The 27798-nt window shown below is 38.0% G+C and overlaps 1 long non-coding RNA gene across 3 annotated transcripts in view; it reads left to right on the forward strand.

Annotated features, from left to right (window-relative positions):
- The first annotated feature begins 9619 nt into the window (after positions 1–9619).
- The window catches only part of LOC117981700 (uncharacterized), a 103067-nt gene continuing 84888 nt past the window's right edge, over positions 9620–27798 (forward strand). For all 3 annotated transcript variants that reach the window (XR_004673320.3, XR_010109057.1, XR_008619711.1), the window contains exon 1: positions 9620–9875. This is a non-coding gene — a long non-coding RNA (uncharacterized LOC117981700). The remainder of the gene's footprint in view (positions 9876–27798) is intronic.

The raw sequence follows: 27798 nt of genomic DNA on the forward strand, positions 1-27798 counted from the left end.
AGGGGAATTAAACTGTCGTTTTGAAACAGCTTAGACCAGTATGAAAGCCCATTTAGGAGTCTCTCCATAAATATCCCTTTTGTTTTGTCTAATTGCCGGTTTGAATGTATCAGACTCATCAATGGGATTAGGGTTAATAGATGTTTGGTCACGCAGAACATGCAGAGGAGGAATCTGATACACACACACAAAAATTGCACTTAATGAGCTTAGCAAATGTTTGCCATATTTTTAATGAACCCTGGGGCTGTCATTTAGAAATGCTTAGCAACGGCTTTTCCATCCTTGAAAATAGAGCAACTGAAGGACATTAACACTATGTACACCGTAAATAAGAGGAGCTATTTAAAGACACCAGCCAGGAGGAGGGAATGATGATATTTTTCTTTCTGAGCGCCAGTGATGCTTAACACTCTGGGTGTGGGTTCAGTATGTGACAACAGAGTTGGGTGGTTCGAGTTTCCCGAAGGGCACTGCGCGGTGTGAGGTTTTTGCACAGGGTCAGGTAACCTTTTTTTTTTTTTTTTCTTAAGTTAAATCTGTTTAGGATCGAATCTGCCACCCTCCTACACCTACCCCTGCTTCTGTTTTCGCACCTTCCTCCTGCCCTTTCCAAGTATTCGTGTATAGGCTTTTTAAAGAGGAGGTTATGCATTTGCTGCTACTTCCCCAGGCCGGATACTGCACTGGCCACGAGGCCGGCTGCTCCTGTATCTCAGCCAAGCGGGCCGGAGCGGCAAGCTCTTGGGATTGATTACTCAGAAGATTGAATGATCCATCTTTGGAGCCCTTGGGATTTGGCTCCGAAACCAATGCAGTCGGCAGTAATGGGGACTTATTGAAGGAGGCCATGTGGCTTGTGCTCTCAGAGCACAGGCTGAGCCTAAAAGAATCAGGTTTTCCTTGGGGAAGGTTTGATTTGATAGAGCACGAAATGCAAGTCCAATGGATTATGGTTAGAGCAAATGAAGGATATCTTAGACCTTTAGTTTTCCACAGAGCCAATTGATTTCAAGGACTTCCTGCTCCTTGCCATCTCTCCTCCAGCCCTGCCTCTCAAGGAGCAAACATAGACACCACCTCATTAAAAAAAAATATTATGAACTAAACACAGCCACCTTTCAGCTTTGCTGGAAAATGAACAACCCTCCTGTGATAGCAGCTGTACTTTTGCGTTGAATGATGATGTCATAATTCTTATTAGGAGAGAACTGAAAAAAGAAAAAAGTTATTTCTAGTATTGTACAGGAGCTCTGTAAAGCCTACAAAATTAGAAAGTTTTCTTTGGAGGAAGCAGGTTAAGGAAAATTAGCATCATGAGGGAAAAGGGCCGGTGTGTTTTGTTCTTGTGGTGGTGGTGGTGGTGATGGTGAGGGTGGGGATGTGTGTGTGTGTGCTGTATGTTTGTGTATTTTGTTACTCATTTGTCATCAAGTACTCCTTGCCCTCAAGCAACTATTAGAATGCCTGGTTTGATTAATGAAGCTAGAGATATTACCAAAGGCTTTATGGTTCTGTAGTTTAAAAACATTGTCAGTAATAAGCTATTTTTCTTTCAGAAGTGTCTCAATTCTTGGCATCCAAACCAGTGGATCAGATGAGTTCCAAAAACTCATGTATTAAATAAATCCCTTAGGTCACAGGTCCACAACCAAAATACCTACAGAGTCTAGATTGGTAATATAATGGAATGAGTCTGGCTAAATGAAGTATTAAGGAATGGTGGAGACTGTCACAGACTGGAAACCACACCTGTCCCCTCCAAAGAGGGCAGGATGCTCTGTTCTTCAACCCCTCTGCTCTGTCTCAACTTTACCATCTTCTTGGTTTCTGGATTTTGAGCTCGATTTTGACTTTCATACCAGTGGTTCACTGACTTTATCTTATCTTTAGGCTTTAAGACACCAGCTAGCATTTTCTCTCAATTCCTCTGAGCACCATCCTACATCCAGGTCCCTCGGGTGAATGAAAGAATGAGTGAGCGAATGAATGAATGCCCTACTGTATTTTAGCACCAGTGTGTGTGAATATTCTTTTTCCTCCTTCCTTCCTTGCTTTGTGGCTTCTGTCCTCCCTTTTTTTTCTGCATATATACAGATAAGCAAGAAATAGACTCTCTGCATTGTAGACACTATATAATCTAGAGAGAGTGATTCAAACATTGTATCATGGCAGGTGCTCTGGCTGCAACACGACAGAGGCCAGAGGGAAAAAGCAGGGGTCCTCTGAGTCTCCCCAGGTAGTACCAGGGAAGGAATCACCAGCGGCCTGAGTGTGTGAAGTTGTCTGTAGGCATTTGCCAGGAGGACGGTATTGAGAAAAATACTCGATATAGATAGGGCAGCTTAGGCAAAGGCATAGAGTGTGAGAATATGGCTTCCATGGAAAGTAACAAGCCTGGCTAGAGATCGAAGGAATTGCAGGTAAGAGGCTAGAGAGGTGGACACTAATTAAAGCCTTAAGTCTGGACCTTATGTGACAGGTATTGGAGAACCATTGAAGGGTTTTCCACTTTCATATCATATTCAGGAATTATTTAGCTCTTCACAAGAAATCCAGCTGCTAACGCTTATTTAGATTTCAAACTCTGTATTAAAGGTTCTGCTTTTCCAGAACCTTTGTGTCTGCATGTATTTAACATTGGGTAAAAACCACAGATTGCTGAGAATATTCAGTGAATGTCCTAGGGTCTACTCTCCAAGGGAACCATCTGAGGTTCCTTAATTTCATAGTTGGGTACCTACAGATGTTCTTCCACTTCACTTGTAGAAAATGTGCTCAAGCTGTTTTTCATACTCCTAAATTCCCTTTACAAAGAGATGCTCAAGTGTGGCTTGACATTAAAGCCAAAAATTTTCTGCTACTGGCCTAGCAGCTTAGCCTAGAACAGACAAAACCCTCTGCCTATCTTTCTGCATGCTTCCCTTTTCAGGAATGGTGTTTGGCTATTGAATGGACACCACCAGTTCACTGAAGACAATGTTTTTACTTTTGTCATTTCCAAAATATTTGTGTTAAGGAGTGTTCTATTGTCCTGCCAGTTCAAATCAATGCAATTAGCACTTTGAACGCCTAATGAAGACATGGCAGTGTGCTATGTAAGGTGGACTTACAGAGGCTATGCCATGAAGATCTTTTCTTAAAAAGTTTATAATCCCTCAGGAACAGTGACGGGGCTACTTAAAAAGGGGTAGGGAGAACTTTTGGGGAAAAAGCCATATTTTTACAAAAAACAAAGCAAAACAAGTGTCTTCGTTGCTTGAGACTTTTCAGTTTTAAAAATTTATCAGCTAAGACATTAGAGATCCAATCAGTTCTTTTTAACTTTTGTAAAAAAAAGTTAAAAAGTACAACATTTAAGTCAGAAATTCTCTTTGTGAGTGGAGCGAGGAAAAACCGGGTAGAATTCTTAGGCTAGTCTGTTTAGGCTGAGGTTACGCTTTTCAGGGTATGGAGTTGGCCCTGCTCGTAAACTCTGTAAACAAAAGCCTCACCATGGAGCTTTGAGTGTCTCAGAAATTTAATAAACAATTTTAATATAAGGCCAGCATTACAGGGGAAAAAGCTAGTTTACATTCTGCTTGTCTTCCAGAAGACTTAAATATATTATAAATATGATAAAATTAAGAAAGATGAGTATTTTAAAACCTTACTAATTTTATCTATTCTTGAGTTTCTTTAAGACTAATTTAATATCTTGGTTTAAAATTTTTAATTTCTAAAAATTGTGGTAAAATACTCATAACATAGGATTTATTACTTAAACATTTTTAAGTCTACAGTCCTAATTTGCTTCAAAATAGGGGAAAAAAGCTTGTTGTGCCAAACTATTCCCTGGAGGAGATCATTTTTAAATGTTTGTATTTAGGTTGGAAAATGAAAAAAGTCCTTTCTTTCCAATAAAGTCAAAAGAGGGAAAGATGGGAACTTTACAGTAAAAAACAACACATTAGCTTTGGGCTTCTTACTAAGAGGGTCAGAACAAAGGCCTTGGCTGTAAAACGCCCACCCATTGTGAAATGAGACTGCCATGTCGGTGAAGAAGAGGTGGGAGTGGAGCAAAGGTTTACAGCTGACTGGTTTGGTTTTGCCTCCTGCTGATCTATGGCTGCTGATCTGTTTGGGTCTTTTCGGGAAGGGGGCAATGTTTGGGTTATTTATTCTGACAGGAGGCTAGATGCTATTTCCATCTGCCTTGGAGTATTTGAGGAGATAAATGTCTGCCACATCCTGATGAATGGCCTCTATGGTTCATTGCCACAGAAACTGAGTTATGGCTCCTATATTTCATTTAAGAGAAGATTTCAGCCATCCAAAGTATGCACTGCAGCCTTCCATTTGACCGGGACAGCAAAGTGTTTTTCCGTATAAAGGACAAGGTTTGCACAGTTGCACCTTAGGGGGATTGAAAGGTAGGGGATAAATAGAAAGCACTCCATAAGTCAGGCTAGTAAATCCAGTGTAGCCAATTTAAAATACGAAAAAGAATCCAGGGAACAGAACGTAACAGTTCTGTGTCCTGGCTGAGTTTAAGATCATCTTTTCCTGTGAACTCACATCTTCAGTCAGTGGAAATCATTCCAGAGAACATTATTTTTAAGAATAAAAAAGGGGGAGCATATAAATTTAAATGCTATCAAAAGTATCACAAGATATTTATTTTTTAAGATATGTGAAAAAGACACAACTTGTTGGCCCATATACCAATTATATGTATCAGTGCATTGAATGAAAATTTATTCTAGACACCAACAGATTTTCAGATACCAAATGGCAAGGGGATTATACTTGTAAATAGGTTTGTCATAACCTAGTATACAGAGGCATATATATCCTGTATTCATTACTTACTGATATATGAACACCTACATATGTTGAGTGGCTTGTATGGATGGGGTGGAGTATTTGTTGCATGAAAAGGGGGAAATATTTCAGGGTAATACAGCCCAGTGGAATGTGTGAAATCAGTACCTCTCGGGAACACGTGCCAGTCACCAGGACCTTTGGGGAAACAGACAAAATAAGGAGGAAAGACCAGAGAATGTTTGCATTCATGTTAGCAAGGAAATGAGGTAAGCCAAGAATTCACTCAGGATTTAATCAAACTGCAGAGAAAGTCCATACATGCCAAACTGTACCTTTTCTGGTTGTCTGGGCATTGGGGCCATACTTTATGAAAAAGCTGTTATTATGAGCCAAAACAAAAAGCTTACTCAGATAAAATGATATCTGAATGAATGCTAATTTACAGGTGAAGCCCAACCGTGGTCTAGCCAGCTCTACTTTGTGGAGATGGTCTGGAGGGAAACGTTGGAAAGTTTTGTGCCACAGACCAAAGGTTAGGAGTTGGGGAAAAAGACTTGGAGTTACGTACACAAGAGTTAATTTAACTCTGCATTCAACAGAACTTCTAGGTATGACGCTTATCTATGGTTTCTCTGACTTTGGTCAGTTGCAGACCCATGTTGCCTTGCCTAATTTAAACGTACGCCACTTGATCCTTACTGGAAGCAACACTGGGTGAAGTGGATGCTCATCCTCCCAGTACCCTATGTGAGCTGGTGTGGGACTGAAGCAATTGCAATAGCACATTGTCCCACCTAGGGTGTGTGCGTGTGCATGTGAGTGTGAGTGTGTATGAGTAAAGTTTCCTATAAATCTAACTTATTTTCCCATAAACTGGAGACTGAAGAAAAAAAAAAAAGAATACAACCTCAGAGTACTTGTTCTTATGCTAATATGATGGGACAGTATAATTTGGAGCCGAATCATGAACACAGTTTATGAAATTATTAACCTACAGAAAGAACCCCTACTTATGAATTACATGTGACTTCCCCCAAGAAACCTTCTTTAATGCTCTCATCCACCTTTCCCCATCTTTGAATATTGACTTATCTGCCCCTTTCTCCTATTGGCAAAATATTCTGTGCATGCCTGTGTTATTGTACTGTCCAGATAATAACTGGCTTGCCTTTTCAACTGGACTGTAAATTACTTAAAATCATTTGCATTCCACAATACTAAACATACTGAACACATAGTAGGTGTATTAGTCCATTTTCACACTGCTGATAAAGACATACCCGAGACTGGGCAATTTATAAAAGAAAGAGGTTTAATGGACTTACAGTTCCACATGGCTGGAGAGGCTTCACAATCATGGCAGAAGGCAAGGTGGAGCAAGTCATTTCTTACATGGATGGCAGGAGGCAACGAGAGAACTTGTGCAGGGGAACTCCTCTTTACAAAACCATCAGATCTCATGAGACTTATTCACTATCGTGAGACCAGCACAGGAAAGACCCGCCCCCATGATTCAATTACCTCCCACAGCGTCCCTCCCACAACAGGTGGGAATTCAAGATGAGATTTGGGTGAGGACACAGCCAAAACTTATTGGTAGGTGTTCAAATAATGTTGAATGAATGGATGTTTACAAATAAATCATTCTGAACCTCAAAGGAAAAGCTTATTGTGTCCACTGCCTCCAAGATCATTGTTTCCTAAATGGATGTAAAAGGGCTATTTCAAAGCAGAGGTGAAAAAGAAAAGAAAATCCTATTTATCAAGTTGGAATATATTTGTAGTTGATGAATGGTAGAAAATAGGCTATCCAAGGACTGACCGACTATAGAATTCTGCTAATTTTGAGTGCTGTGGACTTAGAATCTGGGCTAATTGTTGCATTTGACTAATTAAACTCTCAAGGAAAGGCTTGGCTTGACCACAATTCAGGCAAGGCAGGACAGATAATCACTATGGTCTTAAAGCAAAGCAGGAGCCCAGGGGGTAGCAGGTATCCCTGGGTTCAAATCCTGACATCACCACTTAACAATAGGAGTAATAAGACCAATTTTCCATGGTATTTTAAATGTCCAAAAGGATAATGCATATACAGAGTGTTAGTTTCTCTTCCTCTGTGTCTCAGAAGGTGGTTTGAATTGTGTCAGGTGCTCTGAGTGCTGCCCAAATTCTCCTTCTCTGTTCCACCAAGTTCCTATTCTACAAAGCAGACCCTGTAAGAACTTTCAGGGAGTCTCACTAATCCTTCAACACCAGCCACGTCGTTACAATGAATGAATTTCCATTTCTCCTTCAACGTATAACGCATATGCTTCTTAAATGTTCCCCTGTATCCCAATCAATTGAAACTGAATCTCGAATAATATGCTGAAGGAAGCTCCCTATTTAGAAAACTGAGATGCATTTCCTCTGACTTTAATCAACACCACTCTTTCAGGCTTGCTGGTTAGCCTCTTTAAAACCACCCCTACTCCAGGGAAGGGGAAGATAGATCTCACTGGAGAGGTACAGCTGCATCTTTGAACTGGCTTATCATTGCCTAGATTGTGGCAACAACTCCTCAGGATTGAAAGATGCACAATTTGTATACTGGAACTTGAGGCCAAAATCTATACTGGTAATGTTGCTTTACAACTTTCCTATGAATTAGTATAGATTTTCAAAAGAAACTATAAGTACAGCAATGGTAGCAAAGCAGAATTTGCTATAACTTTCCAATTGCTGCTAGTTTGAATAGCCAGTTCACAACAACCTTCTTTATTCTTTTGGGTTGTTTTATTTGAGCCTCTTTTTATCTTCTTATCAGATAGACATGGATAGACACCTGTAAATCAGTTAGCTTCATCTATATTAGACTTGTTTTGCATGTAAATGATCACATTAAGGTGAATGCAAATGTATCTCACCACACCTTTTCAGAAGCATAAATTTAATTTTTTAAAATTTTATGTACATGTGGGTTTAGGAATACCTCTGCTCTTCTTCTTGTTTTTGCCTGTCAGAAGATCAATGATGTATCAAAAATCACAAGTATTTATAAAGAAAACAGATAGGATCCATTAGGTTTTATGCCACTGCTTTTTAAAAGTATAGTTTCTAAATATCAATTTAAATTGGACTTTGATTTAATAACTCATCGAGGGTTGGATACAATTTCAATTGAGTAATGCTAATATGGATAGAAGTTGGAGCCAGGCCAACATAATTTGAGTGCCAAGGGACCACACCTAATTATTGTTACCCAGCCTGAGATGTGACGCCTTGTCTTCTGAAACCAGCTGAAGTGAGGGGAAGCATGCCAGGGAGAGGGCATGCCAGTTTGCCCTTACATGCCCTAAACTTGCTGCCTAGGTTGATTAGTGGAAAGAACATGGGCTTTGTTGACAAACCTCAGATTGAATTCTGGCTGTTGCACTTGTAACCTTGAGGCCTTGAGCATATTACTTAACCTTTCTGAGTCTCAGTTTCCTTTCCCATAAAACAAGGATTATACCTCCCCTGCAGTGCTGTTTGTAAAGATGAAATGAAATACAATAACTCATGTCTGATCACTAGGCCAGCACACAGTGGCTCCTCCTATTCGTTCCTTCGCTTCTTTTTCTTTCTGAGTAGATCAGATTAATGCAGAGCATTGTTTTTGGCAAGTTGTTGAAAACAGCTACTTCTATATAATGATGCTGAGATTCACTAGGTCTTTAATACTGTGAACAGGGATACTCATGAAAGTTATAGAGAGGGTATATCAATTAGAGCAGGATTGTTTCTTAAAATATTCTTCTCATTTTTCTTCCTCTTAGACAAGAAAAGGAAAATGACCCCATAGAATAAAAATGTATTCTGATTTCCCTACCTCTCCTTTGATTTTATTTATTTGTTCATTTCTTTCATGTCAAATTATTTATTTATTTTCGGCAGACTAGAGAACTTGAATCAGAGCTTTAGAGAACAGAGCAAATTGCTGTCTTCATTCTCCATCCTGGGCCAGTCTGATAGTTTCCTCGAGGCAGATCTCCTTTGTGATGGTCTCCTGTAAATCAAGCACAGGGATGCAGTTGCATGGGTCAGCATGTAAAATAACATGCTGTCCGCATAGAACGCGATGTGCAAAGTACCAGCGTAACTTGACATCCATGCCCCTTTAACACCTGTTTCCATAGCTACACTGTAATCCAGACATTTGAGAGGCAGGCTTGCCTCTGCCAGGCCTGTCATTTCAGGGAAATAAATTAAGAAAGCTGATGACAAGGCCTGGATTATACAATTTCTTTAAAGTACAAAGCAGACCTGAAATCTAACCAGGAATGAACAGAGTTCAGATAAAATGGATAAAATCCATTTCTGGTAACCTTTGTGAGAAAATTTGAATGCAGCCTCCTTTATACATTTTGTTCCCCGACTCCCAGAAGCAGCATCATATGTTACACCTGGCAGCCGTATTTGTGGCACCATATTTTTCTTATTTTTAAGCGGTGCTACCATATTTTTTAAAATGAAAATTTGGAAAAAATAAACAGATGGGAAGATACTGGTGGAGGGGGGACATGGTGCAAAGAGAAAAAGAGAGAAAGATGGAGTTAGGCAAGTGCTAAAGGGCAGAGCGTCAGTATCAGACACTGAGATATTTGCATATTCACAATATGTTTCTGGCCCAGAGCACGTTTTTCTGGCGTTCTGTATGTATTTCTAGGTCTCTATATTTATCCATGTCTCTGGCTACATATGTAAGACTAACTTTAGAGGTGGTGTGTTTGCTGGATGCTTTGCAGTGGTACTTGAAGAATTTCATGTTAAATATGCACTGGCAGCAGGAATGAGCTGCTCTCACATAGGAAGAGAAATAGGAGGGAGGTGGGGACCCCAGCCATGGTTCTGCTGCATGCTGGCCAGCTGGAGACAGGGCCTTTCAACACTATTTTCATCAAGTGGTTCTGAGCCAGTTCATTTATTTTTGGATTCTCCTTAATTCCAAATCAAAGCAGGTGATACTAAAATCAGACTATGCTGCATGAGAACAACTACCCTCCTCCAAAAGACCCTCACCACGCTATTTTTCACCTCGTGGAATCCAGGTAATGCTTGCTTGCTTGAGTGCATTTATCTCCTTATTTAGTATGCAGGGGAGAAGGCTGTTTTGGAAGCAAAGAAGGTAAAGAGAGACTGAGTTTGAAGAAGGGGTTATTACAAGGATATGTGCTCTCCCAGGGACATGGCACTTGCCATTACGGGAATGTTCTCATCACTAGTTGCTTTATTTTAATGTCCTTTTATTCATGCTCATGGCCATCCCAGGTAAAACTGATGACTCAGCCTGATTATTATTTTTGGATCATCGGTAAAATTTACTTTTGACTCAATATATTAAAAACTTGTCGGATCGCGTACAATATTAAACATTGCCTTTTAGTGATGTTCTAAATTTAGTATTTTATTTAAAATTGCTTTACAAGAGAAAATTTGCCAGTGGGTTTGCTCTGATTAGGTGAATCTCTTTTCTATATTGAAAAACAGAAGATAAACTTTATGAAGTAAAATTATTAGGCTGGTGCAAAAGCAATTGTGTGTTTTTGACATTAAAAGTAATGGCAAAACCTCAATTAGTTCTGCAAACTAACACATGAAAACTGAAGAAAAGCATATATTATTAACTTGAGGTGATGTGTGTGTGTATGCATATATATGTATATACATATATGTACATATATATACACACACATACATATATAGTATATGCACACACATTTAGTTTTTTTTGTTCATACTAAAGTTTTATTTACCTTAATATGAACAAAAGCAATGAACTTTAAGTTAATATAATGGAGGTAATATTTTGAAATGTTTTATTGTGCTTTAGTCCTTTACTTTTGCAGTTATAAGCTCTTAATTCATTCCACCCAAAGCATCCGTCTGCACAGGGACTGTGGATAGAACATGACGGATGATATTCAACGTGCAACCTACGACTATGCAGTGAGAAAAAAACCTGTAAGACAGGCTATTGACCTGAAAGACGACTTTCTATTCCAGTCTAGAGAAGCTACTTCTTTAGCCCCTGATGTCGTTGACAGGCTTACCTGCCTTAGGGAGTAAATTTTGATATAGTGGCTGTGTAAATAATGTGATCCCCCTTCCAGACTCAGGCAATGGTAGGAAGGAGAAGAAAGAAAGAAGAAAGAAGTGATGATAAGTGAGTTCTGAGTTTCATCTTTCCTGGCTTTCCTCCAATCTTATCTTATAGGCTCTACCATGCATTCTGAATCTGAGATGCCACCATATCAAAGTCTCATGGTGGCAGAGAATGTGCTGAGGGTCCCCAAGACCACTTCCAGTTTCAGGGATTTGCTAGGAGGACTCAGAGGGCTCAGCTTGTGGTTGTACTCATGGTTATGGTTTATTACAGTGAAAGGATACAAAGTAAAATCAGCAAAGAAAAAAAGGGCCTGGAACAAAGTTTGGTGGAACCAGACCCAAGCTTCCAAGAATCTCTCTTGGTGGACTCTCATTGGATGTACTTGATTCTCATGGCAACGAGGTGTGACAACACGTGTAAAATGTTGTTTACCAGGAAGCTCATTAGAAACCCAGTGCCCAGAGTTTTTACTGGGAGCTGATCATGAAGGTATCCTCTTCCTGGCAGTTGCCAAATTCCAGGCTCCCAGAAGGAAAACAGGTCTTCAGCAAAAACCACATCGTTTGCACAATAGTTGAGAGACAGTGATCCATTCTTATTAGTTAATATGGTGGAAATCCTCCCAAAATCCAAGTCCTAGACACTAGCCATGGGATAATCTTGTAAGCAGGCCTAAGGCTAGCAGTCTCAGGCTTGCTGTGACTCTTTTCTGCATAGAGGGTAATCAGGCAGAGAGGCTCTGGGATAGGCTTCCCTGGCAGCCTTCAGTTCTCAAGTGGTATAAGTGCTGTATTAAATGATCATGGGATTGCTGTGGAGTCTGCTGTGCAATGAGATTGATTGTGCAAGACAGGCTGGGATGGGTGGGGATCACTGGTCCAGGTGGACAACTCAGCAGTTAGGATCTGTAGCCAGCAGGAGTAAGGGGGGGACCAAGTTGTCCAGGGAATACCATCTAGAACCTTTCCCAAGGAAAGGCTGAACATTACCTAGCAGACTGTTTAGGTTACAGATCATTGCTTTAAGCTAAAATTCATACTCAATATATTTTTTCTCCTACTCACCAGTATATAGTCATTTGGGGCAAAAATCCAGGTTAGAGACTGAATAAAGAAATCACATTTCCCCCCACATCTGCATTGTAATGTGACTTAAATTCTGTGCCTTTACTGTACTAGTAATTTTTATTTAATTTGTGAGAAAGGGTACTAAAGATATTTTCCATTTCACTATCCTAAAGCCCTTTTCCCCTTTTAGATATCTGCCAAAACTAAGGACATTTTGCCACTAGGTGATGGTACTTTCCAATGTGCTTTAAATTCAAAGTCCAAGATACATCCAAATACAAAGCTCTTTTAAAGCCACTACGTGATAGTCTTCAAAAATGGCTGCCCACAATCCTATACCTCCTTTACCCCCACTAAGGTAAGGAGTCCTGATTCATCTAGTTCTCCTTCCGTGAAAACTGGGTAGGCCCTTGTGATTTGCTTTGATCGATACAATGCAGCAGGAATCCATAGTGTAACAGTCCTGAGCTGTCTGTTAGAAGCCTGACAGCTTCCTCTTTTTCTCTTGGGAAGTCTGCTGCCATGTAAGAAATCCAACCACCCCTGAGACCACGGGGCTGTGACTATGTCCAGTTATATATTTGGCAAGGCCATGGGGAGGAGTACTTAAAGCCCTGCCAACAGGAAGAAGCAACACCCCAGACCTGTGACCCCAGCGGAGCTGTCCACCAGGTTCCCAGCCATCTGCGTCATCCCAGCTAAGACTCCAGCTTTCGTGGAGCAGAGACACTCTTGCTATGCAAATTCCTGCTCTACGGATTCACAAGCAAATGCAATGGCTGTTATTTTAAATCATTAAGTTTGGGGGTAGTTTGTTATGCAGCAATAGATAACTGAAACACAGAAATTTGCATTTTATTTGCCGATAAAACTAAAAAGGTAATCTTCTAAAAAAACAAACACAAATGTTCTTTATCACCTATATGAAAAAGCTTTAACTTATGCTTTTGGAGCCAAATTATCCTTTAAGTAGCCTAAGTTTACCAAATCTTTAAGTCCTTTTCACATTAAAATGTCTTAGGGCTTTTGACAGTACAGAGCAGGGAATGTTAAAATTTAGTGTCTGTTTTTGGAAGTAGGCAGTAGAAAATTTAGCATTAATTCTGTTACTCGGAAGTCATTAACTATGTTAACTGCTTTGGTTAATTGGTTACTGATTTTTGCCTAAGAAAACATTTTTTACTTTTCATTATACAATTTTTCAAAAATATACAAGATAGGAAATTAGTATAAGGAACCCCCCCACCACGAACCCTTCAGTCGACATCAATGATCAACATTCTGTCATTCTTCTGAGAAATCAATCTTATGATCATCCTTTTCATGTAGATTTCCTCCTAGGCACTTTTGTCTGAACCACGTGGCACACATTGGCAGAGAACAAGGAAAAGAAGAACAGAGGAAGGAGAAAAGGAGAAAAGTCATTCTGCTGAAAACTTAAGAATCTCTTTTTTCATTCTCTTTAGTCAGGTGACTTATTTCTCCACTTAGCACTCTAGTTAGTGAATCAAGGAATATTGACTCCAAAACTGAAATAAAGTGATTAGCCTCACTAAATCCCTAGCAATAACTGCAGTTCAGACTTTAATAAGTGCCTCTGATATAAACCCTTCCAGAAATTATTTCTCAAAGGGCATCCTCTTGCAGAAAGGTTTAAACAAAATTTAAACAAGATTTTGAACATAGATTTACAATAGTTTCATGACAAAAGCTATGGTTTAAAATGTTTTAGAGTTGCTGTGGGTTTTCGACTGAGGACATAGTGTGTTATACATTAGCTGTTGAATGTGTTCAGTTGTTGAATCCAAAATTGCTTGGAAGGTTTAAACGTTGGCAGCCTTGAAAACAAACACTAGTCCGTGTTCCCAGTGCCTAAATGAAATCAAAGCAAACCTAATCATTTTCTTTCATATGACTAATAAAGATGTGAAAAAACAAGCTTCAGTTTTACATTTGAGCAGTAATCTTCTTAATTACATCTGGGTTACAAAATGCAAGGCTATGGTTCTTCACCATAGTTGTAAAATGAAAGCTGAACGTTTATGTATTCCTTCTTCTGCATCATGTGACCAGGGTGGGCCTCATAAGAAGAAGGCAATGGGCCAACAGGAAATTTAATAGAGACCCTGTTTCTCTTTCTTTATTTGTTGAGGGTGGGCGGGGGGAGGTGGAAATCTTTGTCAGAGTTGTATTTATCTTGGGGTCAGAGTGTTCTCTCTCAGTTTATGAATATGTGGTGGGACAAAATGAAAGTGTAGATTAGATAAATATAAGTAGGTAAAAATAGGAATTTGCTGATAGAGGGCTGCTGAGCATTTTGGCAGGCCTAATGGTTTTGGAAAGCTTTGTGTAAGGCCGAGCTGATTTTGTTTGCTTCTAAAACAATGATAGGCCCTGAGTGTTGAGCTGTAAGATACCTGCTTTTATAGGTATTTCCCATTGAGGTAAATTAATTGTATATTTCTTTTTGAAGGTTCTTAAAAAATTAAATTCTCTTGGACACACAGAGAGCACCATGAATATCAGCACACTCAGATGTCGTAAGTTTCTTAATTATGGTTTGCAAAGAACATCACGCTAAAAGAGGAATATCTGAATGAAAGTTTTGATTAACTTTTCTCTAGTGAGTCTTGTTGCTATATTGCTACATATGCTTAGATTTTTTATGCAATGGTCAATGTCTTAGTTGTTTTATATGTGAAACAGAGCTAATAAAACCTGTACTATCTACCTGATATTGTTCAAAAAAATTAAATGACATTAACCAGTGGCTTGAAAACAGGTTGAAAAAGTTCAAGTAGAGGATGAAAACCTGATTGTGAACATTAGTGTTATTTGTAGGGTGCTATGTCATGCAGAATAGAGGTTAGGAAGGGGAGTTTCAAAGAAACATGGCAGATGTTACTATTAATATAAACAAGATTGTAATTCTTAAGTAAATAATTTGTTTCCAAGACTAGGAAAATAGATAAAAATGAAATAAATACATGGCTTTTATCATTATTCTTTCCTTGCTATTAACATTCATTGGTAGATCAGTAGGTATTTGGTCTTTATTCAAAGAATATATATGCATTGTGTGCAAACTTACACATACACATTGATTTTCTAGCAACTGGTAGAGTCTAATAACACTAAGTACAACAATCTAAATGGACATCATTGATGTAAAAAGTTAGAAAAAGAGTTCTATAAAGGACTGAGCTCTACTAGGGGAAATATATCACTACAAGAACTTGCTTAACCTTCCGTTTCTGTTTTCTATTGCTGCATAATGAACCACCCCAAAATTTAGTGGCCTAAAACAGTAACTATTTTATTGCTATAATTCTGAGTGAGGAATCATGGCTGGGAGCAGTAGGGACTGGCTCATTTCTGCTTCACATGGTGTGAACCAAAGCAGCTCAGGTGGGCTTGAGGATCCAAGGTGGCCTCACTCACATGTCTGGGATTCAGTGCTGGCTGCTGGCTGGGGGTCTTCAGTCCTTCTCTGCCTGGCTTCTCTCTCATCCTCCAGGGGACTCTCTTCACATGGCCTCTCCTCCAGCATGATAGCAGGTCTTTACATGATGGCCAGGGTCCAAAGGGCAAAATGGAAGCTGCAAGATCTCTGCAGACCTGGATCCAGAACTGAGAACAGCAAGTACCTATCTCTTGGCCTCCTGTGATGTGAGAAAAACAAACTCCTAAATATTCAAACTATTCTGGTGGGGTATTCTGTTAGGTGGAGTTATGTTATCATTCCTGTCTGCTCCAACACCAAAGCCTGGCTTGTCTGGAGACTGAGCCTTTCTTCCTCTGCCCTCTGTGTTGTTTAGTGTCAAACACCAAGGCTTTCCTCAGGTAGCCAGTACTATCACTGTGTGGATTATTGTTTTAAATAAGAATGGTGACCATTTCACCATTTTATTTGCTTTGTTTTGGGTTAAACCCTTGTTAATAAGAACATTTAATTAAACTGAACATTTATGTTGCCCTGAGAAATACAGTTTTTCTAGGTGAATTTGGTGAGAGGTGACTGCCTTGTGAATTTCAAAAAGGATGCTGCAGAGAAGGAAATGGTACAGGAAGAAGAATTAAGTGGTAACAACAAGCATTAATATTCATGACAGCCCTCCAAAGAACCTTAAAGAAAAGGGAGACAGCCAAAGCTAATGGATTATTTTCATAAACCTTTACCTCAATAAATAGTAGAGAATTAATCCAGCATCAGTATGATCATAAGATTCTAATCATACACTCTTCCTCAAATGTCATAGCTGAGAACAGAAGTAAACCATACCTTATGCTTGAATACTTGTTAGTTAAATCACATCTTAGCTGGACTGCATGAAATCTGATAGATTGCAAAGTAGCAGATGTGTGGACTGAAAATCAGAAGACAGAAATTAGCTACTTCACTATAGCCTGCCCTTTCCAAGGCTTCTGAACTTTGAAAGGGATGCTAATTAGTTATTAGAAAATTGATTCAAGGACACGAGAACTTAAAAATGCAACAACAGATCACATGAAAATGGCTATTATCTTTGTGACAGAAAGGGTCCTTTCCATGGCTTACTGTGTCTGAAGGTAATCTGCTGAAGGGAAGCTACAGAGTAAGGCACAGGAGGGGAAAAGCCAGATGTCATTAAAAAGGTCAGTCCAGCGAGGCCTTCTAACCTTGAGCTTCATCCTTTCTCCCTTTCTTTCTCTCCCTTCTCCTCCCCTTCATGGGGATCGGACACTCTTGGTGTTTTTCCTCAAGTGAACATAAAAATGGGTCCAAATCATCTAGTCTTGTTAGACTGGTCCATAGATTTCTAGCCATGAAGGCCTCTTTATTCCAGAGCTGTGTAATAAGCTGAAATCCTAGATAATTTACTCCACAGAGGACCTAGGGGACTGCATTCAAAAGACAAAAACTCATGTTGTGAACACCGCTGAAGAGAAACACCCTCTCTGTTGACTGGTCACACTTTCCATTCGTGATCACGGATGGGCACACAGTGCTATTTTTTTCTTAGCCTTCGGTGTTGGTTTCTCCTCACCTTCCTGACTGCTCAAATATTTTGGTGCTCTAGGACTTCGGAGGAGCCCTCTTGCCTTCGCGCTTTCCTTGGGTGAATACTTCTAGGTCTGTAACTTTAAATATCTATCTATATGATAATAACTTCCAAATTCATATCTCCAAACCAGATTTCTCTCATAAATTCTGGGCTCCTAGATCTACATGCTACTTGACATCTTCTTTTAAATGTTGATAGGCATCTTAAACTCAACATATTTTTAAAAGTCTTGATAAATGGCGCATCTCCATCAACACACAAACACACGCGCGCGCGCGTGCGCGCGCGCACACACACACACACACATCCCTTCCTTTTCTAGGACTTCCTGTATCAGTAAAGGCGCCCTCCCGCCTGCACTTACTCAATTGTTCAAGCCAAATAGCTAGAAGACGTTTCTTATTTTTCTCTTTTACTTTCCCCAAAATTGATTCTATCAGCATGTCAAGGCAATTCAATCTCTAAAACGTATCTGGAATCTATCTTATTCTCCCGCATTTTTACTATTAACACCTTAGTCTAAGTCTGTAAGCCACCATTGCAAATGGATTAAGCCACTCTCTTGCTAACTGTTTTCCTTCCTTCTTTTTCTGACTACAATTGATTCCCCAAACAGGAGTGGAAGCAGTCTTATTAAGAATGTAAATCTGATCATGCCACTCCTCTGCATAAAACCATCCAATACCTTCTCAGACTCATAGAATAAAATCTCATTGCTTAAAGCCCTGCATGATCTGGTCCTGCCTGTCTCACCCCCTGATCCTACAGCCCCTCTTGCCTCCTGAGTGTGTTTCCAACCCATAGCCCTTTATCTCTCCCTCAAGCACATCAAGTTCGCTCCTGCCTTAGATCTTTTGCATCTGCCATCCTTTTTTGCCTGGAATATCTTTCCTTCAGAACCTTTTATGGATGGATTTTTCTTGTCATCTAGTTGTCATTTCAGATGCTGTCTCTTCAGACTGTCCCTTTCCAACCACCAATTGCATCACTCTTTTTTATTTTCTTCATGGCACTTCCATTGTGTGATATTGTTTATGGAATATCTCTCCTGGTAAATTGTGAGCTTCTGAAACAGGGACCATACTTGTTTACTTCTCTACTGAATCTCCCATACCTAGAATAATGTTTGGCACATACTGCTTTTTCAGTAAATATCTGTTCAATGTAAGATTTCAGACTGGGCACCTAGATGTTCAAAGCCTAATCCTCAGGTGAGTGAACATATGAGTGATGCATGACATTTGATGATACCGCTCCTAGAAAGGACTCTTCTCCTCCATACCCCAAATCCACCCCACTCTATTTGGATGAGTTTGTCTATCTTGGGATTTTATATGCCAAAATATATATATATATTTGGGCCTAGTAAGATTCCAAAGCAAGGAAGGGGTATTTTCTTTTTTTTTTTTTCTAAATCAAATATTTGTCCAAACATATTTCAATAGGTATTGGTATTTTTACTTTATTGGAGAGAATTATTTTCAGGACAGAAAATGTTCTTTCTACATTTATTTCAGGCATAGGATTCTATAAGTCTATTTTTCTTACATTGTATTTTCTTTACTTAAATATGGAGGAGTTACCAACAGTGTTCACATAAACTGTCTTCTATACTTAGTGGAGTCAAAGGCTAAGCGGGTGTCTTGACTTGACTTGTCTTCCAGATTTCTGCAGACATACAAGAGCAGAAGTCATTTTTATGGTCAAATTTGTTTCCATTTCTTTTGAACTATGCGACATGTTTTTCCTATTTGTTAATGGTGACCTTTAAGCATTTTGCCATTGCAAAAACAATGCATAGTTTTATTTATTTATTTAATTCCTGGTGATAAGCCATCATAACTCCATTTAAAAAAAACATTCCTATTTGGAAAATTTAATGCAAATTCAAATTTAGACTAGCAAGATACATCAAATCACATGTCATTGTTGAACTGAAAAGTTGACTAGTCTGATATTTTGTCTCCAAAGAATATTTTTAAAAATGTAAATTAATTGATTTATTCTGCACAGCACAATAAAAATGATAAATCTGTGTGAGATTAGAGTCTACCACAGATTCTGATTTGCTTATATAATGGAAACTATTTTAATTGACATATTTATTTAAAAATCAGGAATTTGTATCTATTTAAAAACTAAAAATCGGGCAGTTTATAAACACCATGTGTAAGTACATATATATACACACATATAAAATATTACTCAGACTTATTTTTATGTTTTTTCCCAATGTTATAAATAATTTGCCAGAAATCTTTAAGACTTTTTAATTGAGTAGCAATTTTTGTTTTTTCAGGTAACAGTACTGGCAGTAGGAATGGGTCAAAATTTTAAAAATACTGTCTAAATATGATTGTTGTTACCAAGTAATTTTTGTTCTTGGGTGTTGTCCTTTTATCTAAAGTAGCATAAAATATGGGAAAGCAGTACAGATTGGTATCAGAATACATGATGTCTTGGAAAGAGAATGAAAGAGAGATTCTAAGTGTTCTGGTTCTGGTTCTAGGACTCACTAATCATCTGTATTTATAGATAAGCTATACTCCTTTGGGTCTCAGAATTTCCAAACATGTTTTTCAGTAAACTCGTCTGAAGGATATTCATATGCATTTCACTAAGAAATATTTCAATAATCAAAACATTGTGGATATGTTATATAATATCCTGGTGTAGTCTTGAAAATTCATTAGGAATATTATCATATTAAAGCATTAAAAATACAAGAAAAACTAGTCTGATATTAAAAACTTGGCATTTCCTGAATATTGTTACTCACAGAACTTTCATTTCTTTTTTTTTCTTCTCAAATCTTTAAAAATTTTTCTCAGAACACCTATCAAATCTTGCAAATCAAGTGTGCTGTAGTAACCCAGCTTAGGTGAGGTCATACTACAAGATTCTTAAGGTTCTTTCAAACCCCAACCGTCTATGTTTCTTTATATCAAAATGATAAAACTAATAGCTCAGAGGAAGCAAGAGACCAAACTTTCAGAATTACCCTGTATTTATTCTCATAATGTAATATAATCAGTCAATAAAATGTCTCTTATCACCCATGTCAACCAAAAATCTAAAGGCCTAGAATTTACATCTACTTAAGGCTTGTTTAAAAAATCTGATTACATAAAACATGCAGAAAGACCTAAGTAAGTGATAAGCCTGAGAATATTTACTATGTTTCCTGCTTGTTAGATTTGATGTCCTCCTTTGGTGCCTCAAATAATGTTTTTGCTATCACGATGCTTTGGAGAGGAAAGAGAAGAAGAATGATCACTTAAAATCAAACCTTGGGGACAGTTGCATTGGAAAAAAAGGGCCATGAGAAACAAGCACCAGCTTTCTGCTTGTATCATAGTAGAATTGCCATGGATCCATTTGAATTGACAATGCCCAAGCGATGCAATCATTTGTGGTGCCATAGTGTTTACCTTCTCGGCTTAGTTCCCTTGAAGAAATTAATGAGCCATCTTTATGTTTCAGGCCCTAGGCCAGGCACTGGAAATATGCATGAGTAAAACATCGTCCCAACACCCCATGATAAATGTTCTGATGGGTAAATGTGCAGGATATTAGAAAAATCCAAATGCAGTGTGAGTATGCGTAATCTAGGAAGAGAAAATACAAGAGAAATACAGTACAACAAGAACACCAAAGTAAATGAAGGAAAACCTCTAAGATGGAAGCTGAGAAAAATTATTGGTCCTAGAAGGAAATGGGGCCAGAAGACATGGGACATAGTTGCTGCTATGGTTTGGATATTTATCCCCCCAAAACCTCATGTTGAAATTTGATCCCCAATGTTAGAGGTGGAGCCTAATGGGAGGTGTTTGGGCCACAAGGACAGATCCTTCATGAATTGCTTGGTGCTGTCCTGCTGTCCTGGTGATAAAGAGTTCTTGCTCTATTAGTTTCTGTGAGAGCTGATTATGAAAAAGAGCCTGGCACCTCTCCCATCTCTCGTTCTCTCTCTGGCCATGTGATCTCTGCACGTGCTGGCTTTCCCTTCACCGTCTGCCATGAGTGGAAGCAGCCTGAGGCTTTCACCAAATGGCCAATCGTCCAGCAAGCAGAATTATGAGCCAAATAAATCTTTTTTCTTTGTAAAAGCCAGTCTCAGGTATTTCTTTATAGCAATACACATGGACTAAGATAGTTGCCACAGAAAAAAGAGCCAGGAATAGCAAGTCTCAATAGTTAATGGATCTCATTTCAAAGAAATTTATCAGAGGATTCTAGACTTTAAGAGAAAGGGGGTCCTTGAAGCTTATTAACTTGCTCATAGCACAAATGAGTACACAAAATCCAAGATCACAAAGCAGGTTTGTGGCAGAAACAAGACTGGAAGCTAGAAAGTCTGACCTTAAGCTCATGTTTCACTGTTTTATTATTTAAATTATTTAGGGATCCTGTGATTTTTTTTTAACCATCACACATAGTTTGAAGTAAGTAGACCATTGTTTATGTGATGTAAGGTAGATTTTAATGATGTTTATTTTAATGAGACTTAAGCCATGAACCATTAAACAATTTTAGGAAAGCTATGAACCTTTAAACAATTTTAAGAAAGTCCATATTAGAGGAACAGAAGTTCAGCTTGTACACAGAGAAAATGGCAAATAGAAGATTCAAGGCACATGAGGAAGAAAGAATTGACCTGGTCTCCGATGATATATGGAGGTGGAAAGAAAGGAAGGAAGATGTCAAAACTAATTCATATTTCATTTTCAAGTGACTGGAAGAATGTTGATACCATTGCCAGCTGGAAGTAGCCTGTAGGGTAGGAAAGCAATGTTGATGTCTCCAAAGGGGAGAACACAGAGGCTGAGATCAGAAATTGTCTGTAGACTAGAGAGGGAGAACTGGAAAAGACAAAGTCTCTGCAGGGTGAATCAATGGCACCTGACTATGGACTGTACATAATGAATGAGGCCAAACGAATTTAAAAATCATGGTGATGGAAGGGCGTGCAGCCTGAGGCCTGCTATAGGGTTGGAGTCAGGAAAGACCTCTGGAACAAACATTAATATTTTCTGTACATGAAAAACTGCTATAAATAATCATAAAATTTTAGGTCTAGGAAAACTATAGCAGGTAATCGAGTTTTTTTCTGCCTCCAAAAAATTACTCCTTAGGCTTTAACAATGGGTAATGCAGAGTTTGTGGTTTGTCCTATTTTTAATAACTTCCCTTGATAAAATATTTGAATACCTATCAGTCATTTTATTACTAAATCATTCCACATGCATAACTGTGGGCCCTCATTTCTATTTGGTCCATTTCCTTGAATTTAAATCAAGAATAGATAAATCACTAAGGCATTACCTCCATTCCGCTCCCTAAAGGTATTTGAGAGACAACCCTCGTAGTCTTCTATTCTTAGAACTACATTTTCTAGTTTTGTGAAGTTTTCCTCATGGACATTGTACATCAGCTTCAGTGATATGGTTCTATTTGTCCAGCTTCAATTTGCCTATAAATTATTTTAGTTGAAGAGACAAGAAGCAGAAACAGTTGTCTTGTAAACAAAACAAAACAAAAACAAAACAAAGCAACATTCAGATAATGGATGAGCATATTGTATTTCCTGCAAGTTCTAGTTTTATTTATGTAGCCAGAAAGAACCCTTCTGAACTTCTTAAAATAGTGCTATGTATTTTATACGAGATAGGTTTGATATGTAACATATAAAGCCTCCCATTAATCCCTCCAGAATACATAAAAATAATTTTGCCCTCCTTTGCCAGACATTGGCAATTGCTTTGGAAAATATGTAAATAACTTGTTGAAATATTTTCCCAAGCTCCTTCTCCAGCATTCTTGTTTTCTTTTCAGTTGAAAGACTTAACTCCAGTACCACAATTTAATACAACAAAGGAACATATTTTCCCAGGTAGTGCAGAAATAATAAATGGAAAAGATTCCCACAGCTTCCAGAGCCTGCTACTTAACATTACTTTTTTGAATCTACAGAAAATAAATTGATCCATTGATAATTTTAATAGATGTCTGAGAAAATAAAAAGTGTATCAATTCTTGTCAGTGGCAATATTCATCTCTTTCCTTCTGTGTAGCAGCAACTCTTTGGGATCGCTCATCATAGAGACATTATAGATATTTGCAGAGGGAAATGAGAGGGCATAAGTTATTTTATTTATAGACAATTCAAATTTTTCCTGCAAAGAATTTATAGCAACACATAAAAAAGCTAAAATACTGGCATTCTCACTTCCAATCCTGCCCATCCTTTTAAGTCACTGTCCCTAAAATCCTCATTTCCTCTCCCAAATTTTCCAAAGTGTTTCCTTCACGTTTTCAAATATATCCTTGTAAGTTCAGCTCTTTTCTGTTTGTATAAAAGTAAGGTAACTATACTGGTCTCTCTAACTGTCCATAACTTGCATTTTTCACTTTGACCTTATTTAAAGTGTGCAAATATTTAGCCCTTGAATAATATCAATTATGTAAATATGTATTTGCACATTCTATTTTCTTGAAAAGATACCATGTGATAAGCATATTCACTATTTTTTTTCTAAAATGGTACCAAAATGTTATAAATATTGGTATAAAAAAGGAGACAACTAATGGATTGGTGAAAATTTGTGGGAGCTAGATTAAGTTGATAACTATTCATGGGTTGACAAATTTTATTGCGTTGCTGGTGCCATGTAGAAGAGGGTCTTTTTAGACAAGGCCATTGATTTGATGTGTTTATAGCAGAATTTTCTAAAGTGTTGTCAGAGGGCCACCTTTACAGGATCAACTCGCCTTTTAAAAATTGCAGATATTTGTGTCCCATCTGTGTCTGACTGAATGAAAATTTCTAAATGGAGAGGGCCTTAGAATCCACATTTTAAGCAAGCAATTCAGGTTATTCTCCTCATGTTAAAACACCTGGGCATCATTTGTTGATAACATGTTACTAAAACCACATTTGTGTTTTAACCCAATCTCCTTCTTGAAATTCAGAATCTGTTTCTAGAAGGAGCTATTAGTTTACTTTCTTGAGTGCTCTGTGGGTATCTCATATTCATTGCATGCTTCATCCCACGAAACCTGCCCTTCCTTTTTTACTTGTCTTGCCAATCAAAAGCCTAAGAGTCACCCTAGACTCTGTCCACACCTTCATCCTCAGTACCCAAATCACCAATAAGAGCCTTCGTGTCTAGCTTTTACGATTCTTGTGTCTTATCACCTCCTCTCAAACCTCACCTTTTCTAACATGCCAACTTATAAAGATTTTCATCTCTAAAGTGATGAGGCCCAGCAGAGCAGCACATCACTGGCCTTTATGAGCCTCCACAATTGGCACAACAAGGAGGAACAGTGGGAGTGATCTGTCACCTGTGCAGGCTAGAAGTCTTGTTTTTGTTACTGTTTGTGAAAAATTTTTAAAAATAATAAAACTGTTGGTTTGCTTTAATCATCACCATTAAGTAATGTTAGTAATAAAATACTCCTTGCTGCCAAACTGTTCCCACCCCTTCCCTTGACACACGGTTGGCCCACACTATATACTTTCTACATATTTCTATTATCTTCATACATGCCATTTTATGTTATAATGAGCTGCTTACGTGTTTGTCCATCTCCCTACACTGTGAGTTCTTTTTTTTCTGAGTTCTTTCTATATTTTATATTTCCTACTAACCAGCAAAAAACTCTCTATGCATTATACACACTTAATAAATATGAGTCTTGCATATTGGAATAAATTTATTATTATAACATTATATACAAGAAATGGATTAAACTGCAAGACTAGGTACATGTATCTGCATACTCATTTTCAAAAACATCTCTAGAAATTGTGAAGCAGGGATATTTTAGAATTACAATAACATGTAGGTATGGGAAACAGAGAAGTGTCATCAGTGGATTAGGTAATTTAAAGAATAATGAAGTGACAAAGTCAAGTAGGTATGACTATTTGAATAAATCACTCCCCTAACACTGGCTGAAGAATACATTAAAACACAAAGATACACACACACACACACACACACACACCTATCAACAGGTGAACATGGAATATCAGGTTGAAAATTAGCAAAGACCCCCATGTGCACACACACATTCACACCACTCATATTTAAGGAAAATGAATACCATAAAATAGAAAGTAGTATAGTAAACTTAAAATAAATATAACTCATATACATAGATAAAAATAAAGCATATTTCATCAGGAGGAAAGAATAGTTTTTCATGAAAAAGGAAAAACTAGAATGTAAAAAATATAATTATGGGTATAAACAGAAGCTCAATTCTCAGTAGCAGAATGGAGGCAGCAGAAGAGTACATTGTTGAACAGAAATATTGAGCCAGAGAATTGTCCAACATTTATCACCAAACAGCAAAAGAATAAGTACTTTGAAAACATAGTTAAGAGGTAGGAATCATAGATATAGAATTTAAAATATTCTTTTCATAAGAATTACAAAAGGAGAGAACAGTAACTGGAAGACAGGAAATAAACACATAATATTGAAAAAACTTGATAAAGTAAAACATGCAACTTTGGGATAAAAGTGCTTCCCAAGTGCCTACCAAAATCAATGAAAACAAAGAAAAAAAATCTGCATCTAGGTATACCTTGTGGTAAAATTTCAGACTTTCAAAGATAAAGACACTATGCTAACAGCTTCTGAAGACAAACCATGACACAAACAAGTTGCCTGTAAAACATAATGCATAAATAAAAAGATCACGGCTTATTATTTTTCTTCTGCCTTCCTTGTCAGCATCCTTCATGCATTGAGCAGACTTTGGAATTGTCAGTCTCCAAGGCTGACTTTGTTTACCAGTATTTTCTTTATTTTATTCATCTTTAAAACTGTTTAAAAACAGCTTTCCATTCTATTGATCAACTCCTATGGGTAAACCAAGGAATGTGATTGCTGAGTCATATGATAAAATTATGTTCAGTTTTGTAGGAGACTGCCAAACTAGCTTTCAAAGCAGCTTACCACTTTGCATTCCCGCCAGCAATTAATGACAGTTCCCATTGTTCCACATCCTTGCTAGCATTTGGTGTTGTCAGTGTTTTAAGTTTTGGCCATCGTAATAAGTGTGTAGTAGTATCTTATTGTTGTTTTAATTTGAAGTTCCCTAATGACATAACATTGAGCATCCTTTCATATGCTTATTTGCTATCTCTTTATCATCTTCAATGAGTTGTGCAGGTCTTTTGCCCATTTTAAAATTGAGGTGATTATTTTCTTATTGCTGAGTTATAAGAGTTCATTGTATATTTTGGATAACAGTACTTTATTAGATATGTCTTTTGCAAATATTTTTTCCCAGCCTTCTTGTTTTCTTGATACACTTTTTTTTTCTAATTCCAGCATTTTGAAAACATTGTTTCACAGTATTCCGGCTTCCATTGCTTCTAATGAGAAATTAGCAGTTCTTCATTTTGTTCTATGTACAGAACGTGTCTTTTTCCTATGGCCGCTTTCAAGATTTGTTTTCTTTGATTTTTTTTTTTTTCTTTTGAGATGGAGTCTCCCTGTCGCCCAGGCTGGAGTGCAGTGGTGCGATCTTGGCTCACTGCAAGCTCCGCCTCCTGGGTTCACGCCATTCTCCTGCCTCAGCCTCCCGAGTAGCTGGGACTATAGGTGCCCGCTACCTCGCCCGGCTAATTTTTTGTATTTTTAGTAGAGACGGGGTTTCACCATGTTAACCAGGATGGTCTTGATCTCGTGACCTCGTGATCTGCCCACCTTGGCCTCCCAAAGTGCTGGGATTACAGGTGTGAGCCACTGCGCCTGGCCGATTTTTTTTTTTTTTTTTTTTTTTTTAGACAGCGTCTCACCCTGTCACCCAGGCTGGAGTGCAATGGCGTGATCTTGGCTCACTGCAACCTCCACCTCCCAGGCTCAAGCGATTCTCCTGTCTCAGCCTCCCAAGTAGCTGGGATTACAGGCGTGCACCACCATGCCTGGCTCTGGCTAATTTTTTGTATCTTTAGTAGAGATGGGGTTTCAGCATGTTTGCCAGGCTGGTCTTGAACTCCTGACCTCGTGATCCACCCACCTCATCCTCCCAAAGTGGTGGGATTACAGGCGTGAGCCACTACGCCAGGACTTTTCTTGGATTTTTATCGGTTTGACTTTGCTGTGCTTGGTTATGATTTTCTTTGTTTTATCCTATTTTGGGATGTCTGAGATTGTTAAATCTTTTTGTTTGTATTTTTGGAACAAAATATGACATTTTTAAAGCAATGTTTTCTTCCAATTTTTTTTTCATGTTTTCTCTTTTCTCTCCTTTTGGGACTTCAATTACACATGTATTATACTACTTAATACTAGCTCATAAGTCATTAAACTATGTTTATTTTATTTAATTCATCTTTCTTCTTTCCTTTGGCTAGGATAATTTTTACTGTTTTGCCTTCAAGTTCACTGAACCATTCTTCTGTTTTGAATGTGCTTTGCTTATCCAATAAGTTTTTCATTTTAAGATTACACTTTTTAGCTCCAGATTGCATTTAGTTGTTTTTAACAGTATTTAATTCTCTGCTGATATCTTCCATCTTTTCATTTGTTAAGATCACTTTCCCAGTTCTTAAACATACTTATCATAACTTTTAAATGTTCTTTGTCTATTATTCAATATTAGGAGTCACCTTCATGTTGTAAAAACAGTTGAAAGCATTACTATTTTCAGATAATCTATATTTGCCTAGAGAATTGACCCTAAAACTATTAAAACTAGTAAGAAAAAATTAGTGAGCTGTGTATATAAT

Source organism: Pan paniscus, chromosome 11 (assembly GCF_029289425.2).
Source record: "Pan paniscus chromosome 11, NHGRI_mPanPan1-v2.0_pri, whole genome shotgun sequence".
Lineage (NCBI taxonomy): Eukaryota > Metazoa > Chordata > Mammalia > Primates > Hominidae > Pan > Pan paniscus.